The following is a 9,958-nucleotide window of genomic DNA, read 5'->3' as shown; positions in this document are numbered from 1 at the left end:
TCCTACACCAATTCTTGAGCCACTTATTAACCCCCCTAATCTCCCGTTGCCTCTCTGGCTTGGCACGTGGTACAGACAGTATTTCGGAAAATACTACCTTGGAGGTCCTTGCTTTCAGCTTGCAGCCTAATTCCCTGAAATCATCTTTAAGGACCTTCCACCTACCTCTAACTTTGTCATTTTGGGCCAATGTGCACCATGACCGCTGGGTCCTCACCAGCCCCTCCCAGTAATCTGTCAACCCGATCAGCGATGTGTCAGACTCGAACACCAGGTAGGCAGCACACCATTTGACGATCCCTGTTTTTGTGACAGATTGCCCTATCTGTTTCCCTAATAATTGAATCCCCCACTACCAGCACCTGTCTGGCCTGCCCTGCTCTATTTCCCTCCTTACTGTAGCAGTCACTCCTCCAGCTTTCAGAGGACATGCCTGGCTGCAGCAGTCCTACCCCTGTACTGGCACCCCCCTCATCTGCCAACTTAGCAAACTTATTGGGGTGTGCCAGATCAGGACTAGCCTCCCTGGCACTCTTCCCTCTACCCTGCTTTCTAACTCTCACCCAGCTTGCTGCCTCACTGTCCTGCAGCTCCATCCACCCCCCTCATCTATCCCATTGAGCATCTGCTCAGTGAGCAGAAGATTCCTTTCCATATTGTCTATGGATCTCAGTGTTGCCAGCTGCACATTTAGATCCAGTATCTGGGCTTCCAAATGCACAACGTGCTCAAATCTCGCACAGCAGTATGCACCCACGACCGGCTGCTCAAGGATTGCATACATGTGGCAAGATGTACACCAGGAGACGTGGAGGGGGCCAAAGGAGAGAAACAACCCAGCAGCAGGACCACTTCCTCAGCCTTTGTGCAAGGAGGAACAGGAGGAGCACTGCCAGAGCCCTGCAAAATGACCTCCACCAGGCCACAAATGTGCATGCATCTGTACAAACGGTTAGAAACTGACTCCATGAGCATGCTCTGAGTGCCAGATGTCCACAGATGGGGGTTTGCACAAGTGGCAAATTTGTCACTGGCGCCCTGTGCTCTTCACAGATGAAAGCAGGTTCACACTGAGCACGTGACAGAGTCTGAAGACGTCGTGGAGAGCGATCTGCTGCCTGTAACATCCTTCAGCATGACTGGTTTGGCAGTAGGTCAGTAATGATGTGGGGTGGCATTTCTTTGGAGGGCCGCACAGCCCTCCATGTGCTCACCAGAGGTAGCCTGACTGCCATTAGGTACCGAGATGAGATCCTCAGACCCCATGTGAAACCATATGCTGGTGCAGTTGGCCCTGTGTTGCTCCTAATGCAGGTCAATGCCAGACCTCATGTGGCTGGAGTGTCAGCAGTTCTTGCAAGATGAAGGCATTGAAGCTATGGATTGGCCCGCCCGTTCCCCAGACTTGAATCCGATTGAACACATCTGGGACATCATGTCTCGTACCATCCACCAACGTCACGTTGCACCACAGACTGTCCAGGAGTTGGCGGATGCTTTAGTCCAGGTCTGGGAGGAGATCCCTGAGGAGACTATGCTCATCAGGAGCATGCCCAGGCGTTGTAGGGAGATCATACAAGCACGCAGAGGCCACACGCACTACTGAGAATCATTTCCTAGTCTTGAGGCATTTCCACTGAAGTTGGATTAGCCTCTAACTTCATTTTCCGCTTTGATTTTCGGCATCATTCCATCTCCAGATCTCCGTGGGATATTAATTGTGATTTACGTTGATCATTTGTAGGTTTTATTGTTCTCAACACATTCCACTATGTAATGAATAAAGATTTACAACTGGAATATTTCATTCATTAGGATGTAAGTGTTCCCTTTATTTTTTCTGAGCAGTGTATATATATATATATATATATATATATATATATATATATATACACACTGTACAGACCAAAAATTTGGACACACCTTTTCATTTAAAGATTTTCCTGTATTTTCATGACTATGAAAATTGTACATTCACACTGAAGGCATCAAAACTATGAATTAACACGTGGAATTATATACTTAACAAAAAAGTGTGAAACAACTGAAATTATGTCTTATATTCTTGGTTCTTCAAAGTAGCCACCTTTTGCTTTGATGACTGCTTTGCACACTCTTGGCATTCTCTTGATGAGCTTCAAGAGGTAGTCACCGGGAATGGTTTTCACTTCACAGGTGTGCCCTGTCAGGTTTAATAAGTGGGATTTCTTGCCTTATAAATGGTGTTGGGACCATCAGTTGTGTTGTGCAGACGTTTGGTGGATACACAGCTGATAGTCCTACTGAATAGACTGTCGTATTTGTATTATGGCAAAAAAAAGCAGATAAGTAAAGAAAAACAAGTGGCCATCATTACTTTAAGAAATGAAGTCAGTCAGTCCGAAAAATTGGGAAAACTTTAAAGTGTCCCCAAGTGCAGTTGCAAAAACCATCAAGCGCTGCAAAGAAACTGGCTCACATGAGGACCGCCCCAGGAAAGGAAGACCAAGAGTCACCTCTGTTTCTGAGGATAAGTTTATCCGAGTCACCTTCCTCAGAAATCGCAGGATAACAGCAGCTCAGATTAGAGACCAGGTCAATGCCACACAGAGTTCTAGCAGCAGACACATCTCTACAACAACTGTTAAGAAGTGGCTTTGTGAAGAGGCTTTGTGCATCAGGCCTTCATAGTAAAATAGCTGCTAGGAAACCACTGCTAAGGACAGGCAACAAGCAGAAGAGATTCGTTTGGGCTAAAGAACAAAAGGAATGGACATTAGACCAGTGAAAATCTGTGCTTTGGTCTGATGAGTCCAAATTTGAGATCTTTGGTTCCAACCACCGTGTCTTTGTGCGACGCCAAAAAGGTGAACAGATGGACTCTACATGCCTGGTTCCCACAGAGAAGCATGGAGGAGGTGTGATTGTTTGGGGGTGCTTTGCTGGTGACACTATTGGGGATTTATTCAAAATTGAAGGCATACTGAACCAGCATTGCTGCCACAGCATCTTGCAGTGGTATTCTATTCCATCCGGTTTGCGTTTAGTTGGACCATCATTTATTTTTCAACAGGACAATGACCCCAAACAAACCTCCAGGCTATGTAAGGGCTATTTGACCAAGAAGGAGAGTGATGGGGTGCTACGCCAGATGACCTGGCCTCCACGGTCAACAGACCTGAACCCAATCGAGATGGTTTGGGGTGAGCTGGACTGCAGAGTGAAGGCAAAAGGGACAACAAGTGCTCAGCATCTCTGGGAACTCCTTCAAGATTGTTGCAAGACCATTCCCTGTGACTACCTCTTGAAGCTCATCAAGAGAATGCAAACCAGTCATCCAAGCAAAAGGTGGCTACTTTGAAGAACTTAGAATATAAGACATAATTTCAGTTGTTTCACACTTCTTTGCTAAGTATATAATTCCACATGTGTTCATTCATAGTTTTGATGCCTTCAGTGTGAATGTACAATTTTCATAGTCATGAAAATACAGACAAATCTGTAAATGAGGTGTGTCCAAACTTTTGGTCTGTACTATATATATATATATATATATATATATATATATATATATATATGTATCTTACACTCAATAAATCAATAAATACGGGGCACTTAATCTCATTTCAACCTTGATAGTGACACTCTTAGGATACATTTTACTCTATGATGGCACTTTTGCACATAGCCACTAGATGGAGCAACAACATTTGACATTTGCCTGAATTTTTATATCTACACATGGTTTACACAAATTATATTTTCTCGTCTTAACTATATACTATTTAACATTATAAGCTGTGTATTTTTGTAATTTTTTGTATGTATGCATGATTGTGTACATACATGATTGTACCTTCAGGGAACTGAAGGTAACTGGATACAGTTACTGTAAACAATGTTTGTTTGTTTTCACTCTCACCCCTATAATCCTTTCACTTGCTACTAACACCACTAGTCCCTACACCTAGTAATGAACTGGTTATCTCTTCTTCAGTCCTCCCCATCCATCTCCCCTCCTCATATGAACTCCAAATACAGACAGCCCCCTCTTGCTCTCTCCTGCTTCCACCTGCTAACACTTTCTCTGCTCCTCCTCACTGCCGGTGATATTGCTTCAAACCCTGGTCCTCGTCACCACATTCCCACAGCCATTTCTACCTCCCATCTATGCTCTATCACAACTTTCCGTAACCTCTGTAACCTTATACCCATTCGCCCAGCCCCTGCTTCCCGAGTCCCACTAACAGGAGCACTATGGAATGCTCGCTCTGTCTGCAACAAACTTTCCTACATCCATGATCTTTTCATTACTCATAAACTTGCTTTCCTCGCCATCACCGAAACCTGGCTCACGCCCTCTGACACAGCCTCTCCTGCTGCACTCTCGTATGGTGGATTCCACCTTTCCCACACACCCGCCCCAGCAGCAAGCATGGTGGAGGAGTTGGTTTTCTCCTGTCAGATAACTGCTCCTTCACCCCAATCCCACTGCCACCGTTACCCGCCCTTCCTTTGAGGTGCATTCTGTGCGCATCTATTCCCCCTCCAACCTCCATTTGGCTGTCATTTACCGCCCCCCAGGGCCAGCCGCCACCTTCCTTGACCACTAGACCACCTGGCTACTTCATTTCCTTTCCACGAACATCCCCACTATCATGGACGACTTCAACATCCCCACTAACACTTCCCTCTCAGCTGCCACTAAACTTCTATCTCTCACTTCCTTCTTCGGCCTCGCTCAATTGTCTTCGGCAACCACTCACAAAGATGGCCACACATTGGACCTCATCTTCACCCACCTCTGCTCCCTATCTAACCTCTCTAACTCACCTCTCCCTCTTTCTGACCACAACCTACTCACATTCTCTTCCCTCTCCACTCCTTGTCCACAATCCCCACCTGACAAACTTGCACACCCTCGCAGAAATCTTACACACCTCAATATACACTCTCTGTCTGAATCCCGTCTCCCTCTTACAGGCATAAGTTCCCTACACAATGCGGGTGCTGCAGCCACTCTATATAACACTACAATAGCTGTAGCTCTAGAATCGTTCGCCCATCTCACACATACCAAAGCTTGCAAAATCAACAGACAGCCATGGCACACCAGCCTGACCAAAGAACTGAGACTGGCTACCAGGGTTGCTGAGCGGAGATGGAAAAGATCCCACTCCAATGAGCACTTCATTGCATTCAAACAGTCCCTCACTACTTTCAAGGCCACACCCACTGCAGCAAAACAAACCTACTTCTCCTCTCATATCCTCCCTGTCTCACAACCTTATACAGTTATTCAACACTTTCAATTCTCTCCTACGTCCCCCAGCATCCCCTCCCTCTCCACTCATCTCGGCAGAAGACTTTGCCTCATTTTTCAATCAGAAGATTGATAACATCCGAGACAGTTTTGGTTGACAACCCCCATTGCCCTTCCTCCTAACTGCCCAGCCCTCTTCCTCCAAAACCAACTTCTCCACCATTACAGAAGATCAATTCTTCACTCTACTCTCAAGATCACATCTCACCACCGGTGCACTTGACCCGATCGCATCCCACACCTCACCAGTCTTCATTCCAACCCTAACCCATAACTTCAACCTAACAACTGGTGTTTTCCCCTCAAGCCTTAAACATGCCTTAATCACATCTATCCTCAAAAAGCCCTCTCGACTCATCCTCTGCATCTAGCTATCGCCCCATATCAATTCTCCCCATGCCTCAAAATTACTGGAACACGTCCATCTTGAACTGTCCTCCCACCTCTCTTCCTGCTCCCTCTTCGACCGCTTTCAATCTGGATTCTGGCCACATCACTCCACTGAAACTGCCCTAACTAAAGTCACCAATGACCTATTAACTGCCAAAGCCAAGTGGCACTACTCAGTCCTCCTCCTCCTAGACCTGTCCTGTGCCGTTGACACAGTCGACCATTCCCTACTATTACAGACCCTCTCATCTCTTGGCATCACTCACTTGGCCCTATCTTGGATTTCGTCGTACCTAAAAGACTGGACATTCAGCGTCTCCCACTCACACACCACCTCCTCACCTCGTCTCTTATCTGTCAGAGTCCTGCAAGATTCAGTCCTAGGGATTCTGCTCTTCTCCATCTATACCAGGGGTGGGAAATCTTTTTTCTGCCAAGGGCCATTTGGATATTTATACCATCCTTCGGGGGCCGTACAAACTCCGCCCACAAAGTACATCCTGACTGGCACTGGTGTCAGGACATAATCTTTCATTGCATGCCCTTCAGTGTTCAGTAGTGAACACTGCATGTGTGTGCTAACAGAGCAAGAAGAAATGAATGAGCTTGTGGAAATCAAAATACAGCTTTTTGCCCAAGAATGAGGTCCCTGAGAATCTGCTCAGGGGCCTGATAAAAGGTCATTGAGGGCTGTAAATGGCCCTGAGGCCTGAGGTTCCCCACCACTGATCTATACCTTTGGCCTTGGACAGCTCATAGAATCCTATTGTTTTCAGTATCATCTCTATGCCGACGACACACAGATCTACACCTCTGGACCAGATATCACCACCCTACTAAGGAGAAACCTACAATGTCTGTCTGCTATTTCATCCTTCTCCGCTAGATTTCTTAAACTTAATATGGAAAAAACAGAATTCATCATCTTTCCCCCATCTCCCCCAACAGACCTATCCATTAAAGTAAATGGCTGCCCACTCTCCCCAGTCCCACAAGCTCGCTGTAATTTTTGACACTGATCTCTCCTTCAAATCACATATCCAAGCCCTTTCCACTTCCTGCTGACTCCAACTCAAAAATATTTCCCAGATCTGTACATTCCTCAACCAAGAATCTGCAAAAACCCTAGTCCATGCCCTCATCATCTCTCGCCTTGTCTACAGCAACCTCCTGCTCTGTGGCTTCCCCTCTAACACTCTCGCACCCCTCCAATCTATTCTAAACTCTGCTGCCCAACTAATCCACCTGTCCCCCCGCTATTCCCCAGCCTCTCCCCTCTGTCAATCCCTGTACTGGCTCCCCATTACTCAATGACTCCAGTTCAAAATCCTAACCATGACATACAAAGCCATCCACAACCTGTCTCCTTCATACATCTGTGACCTAGTCTCCTGGTACTTAAGTGCATGCAACCTCCAATCCTCACAAGATCTCCTTCTCTATTCTCCTCTTCCAACAATTGCATACAAGATTTCTCCCGTGCATTCCCCATACTCTGGAACTCTCTACTCTCTACTCTCTACGAGACGCTTGCCTACCGTAGAAACCATCAAAAGAACCTGAAGACCTACCTCTTCCGACAAGCCTACAACCTGCAGTAACCACGATAGACCAAACCGCTGCACGACCAGCTCTATCCTCGCCAACTGTATTCTCACCCATCCCTTGTAGATTGTGAGCCCTCGCGGGCAGGGTCCTCTCTCCTTATGTATCAGTCGTGACTTGTATTGATTAAGATTATTGTAGTTGTCTTTTATTATGTATACCCCTCCTCACATGTAAAGCGCTATGGAATCGGGTCACCGATGGGTTGGCATGACAACCAGAGGTCTCCAGCAGACCTCTATGGTTGTCACTGCCAGATTGCTATGAGCACCACCCGGTGGTAGGCACTCATAGCAAGCGAGAAATTCTGCTACATACAGGCGATCTGATCATTGCCTGTATGTAGCAGAGCCGATTGGGTTATGGCAGATTCTAGTCTCCCATGGAGACTATTGTAGCATGCCTGTGAAGACACGGGGGATCGGCGGGTGCCCCAGTCCAATAGCCAAAACCGCATAAACCAGGGATCATTCCGCTGAACTCCCACTCTCCTTTTAACATGGGCAAAAGGCTACACAGAAAACACAGGGTAAGGATAAAACAGTGTTGCAATGCTTTATTGAACCACAAAACAGGCAGATAACACGTAGAACAGTCCCAGCAAAATAGCCAAGATGGTGCCCATTACAAAGTCTCTCCCTTTCGCTAACTCGCGGGATAATAGCAGTGGTTACTTCAGCTCTTCCAGGGTCGGTACCTCACCTGTGGTATGCACAGAGAGGTAACGACAGGTGTAGGAAGATGACAGTTCATGGAGTCCATACAAGGTAAAAGGCCAGTTTATCTGAGGATCACAACCTGGTTTCTCTAAACGTATCCATGGTTCAGCGATGGTCAATGGAGCAGATCTGTATTCTTACATTTGAGCCTGAAAACCACGAGGTTGCTTCCTGTAGAATGACAGATCCGTGTTCCTTGTGATGGAGCCATCATGTAAAATGGCTGCTGTCCTGTCTCTGGTCCTTCGGATGTATGGATGTCTTGGCAGAATCTCTGGTTGTTTCTCTCTGTCAGTCTCTTTATACAGAGGTATGTAACCTATTTTTAGACTTCACAAGTGTCACTCATTCAGTATTTACATAAAGGGTAAGAATGGAGATGAGATCAAGTAGCATTACTTGATTATTTAAATATTTGCATAGCTTTTCCCTCTCTGCTTTTGAAGTCAGCAAACTGGCATGATAACACAACGCATAATTAGCATATTAGCAAACATCACTAGTGATCAAGGATAAGCGAGCAATAAAAGTCAATATTAGCAGCTTACACAAACAAAAGTATTTTCTTGACCAACTAGAAATCAACACTTAAATATGAAAGATAACATACAGATAAAATTCTATTATTCTTGGTTTGCTGAAAATAGTTGTCTGGTTAGTTAAGATACAATGCAGTATGTCTTCACAATGCCAAAAGTAAAAAAAAGTTTTTAAAAATATTAATAAAAAAATATCTAAAAGTTCAAATTACCCCCCTTTCGCCCCATTCAAAATAAAACAATTACAAAAAAATCAAACATACACATATTTGGTATCTCCGCGTTCAGAATCGCCCGATCAATATATAAGAAAATTAACCTGATCTCTAAACGGCGTAATGAGAAAAAAGTCAAAACACCAGAATTATGTTTTTTTTGGTCACCACAACATTGCAATAAAATATAATAACAGGCAATCAAAAGATCATATCTGCACCAAAATGGTATTCATTAAAAATGTCAGCTCGGCATGCAAAAAATAAGCCCTAACCCAACCCGAGATCATGAAAAATGGAGACGCAACTGGTATAGGAAAATGCCACAATTTTTTTTTTTTTTTACTAAACTCTGGAATTTTTTTTCAGCACTTCAATAAAAAAGAACCTATACATGTTTGGTGTCTATGAACTCATAATGACCTGGAAACAGAGGCGTAGCTAGAGCTTTTGCCGCCCGGGGCTGATCCCGAGTTTGGCGCCCCCCCCCCCCCCCAGCTCAATACACACAAAGGTTACCAAAAATGGTTTTCCTGTTTTGTAGAACTTAAACTGGGCCTAATGGTGTCACCCCCACATGCCACACCTGTGACTTAATACCACCACACCATGACCAGGCCACATAGTGACCGAATAATACTACATACAAGGGACAAATACCACCGCACCATTTCCAGACCACATATTACCACCACATAGTGACTGAATACTACAATACTGATCAGTAATAAAAAAAAAACCACAATACTATCACCATAAGTGCCAGTATTCACAGGAGATCTGTACTTAGTATGCAGTGTCTGTGTAGAGGTAATACAGAGATCACTGGTGACATTATACACAGGACCTCTATATAGTATACAGTGTATAGTGTCAGTGTATAGGTAACACTGACTCACCAGTGACGTCTCTAGGTGAAGTCCTTCATCTTTCATCCAGCACAGACCGCCATCATTCCTTCCAGCCAGGACTCGTTTCTGCAGGAAATAACACAGTTATCTCGAGCTCCGCTTGCAGAACACATTACTTAATTTTTCACAACTTCTACATTACACCACATGAAGAAAAAAAGGTGATATAGTGTCACTCTGCACAGTAACAGGACCGCCCCCCCATTTAAAACAGTATACTCAAAAAATAAAATAAATACATCACTGCAGTAACAATATCCCTTAATTATCCCCTATG

This window comes from Ranitomeya imitator, chromosome 2, assembly GCF_032444005.1.
Source record: "Ranitomeya imitator isolate aRanImi1 chromosome 2, aRanImi1.pri, whole genome shotgun sequence".
NCBI lineage: Eukaryota > Metazoa > Chordata > Amphibia > Anura > Dendrobatidae > Ranitomeya > Ranitomeya imitator.
Note: the sequence above shows the minus strand (reverse complement) of the source record.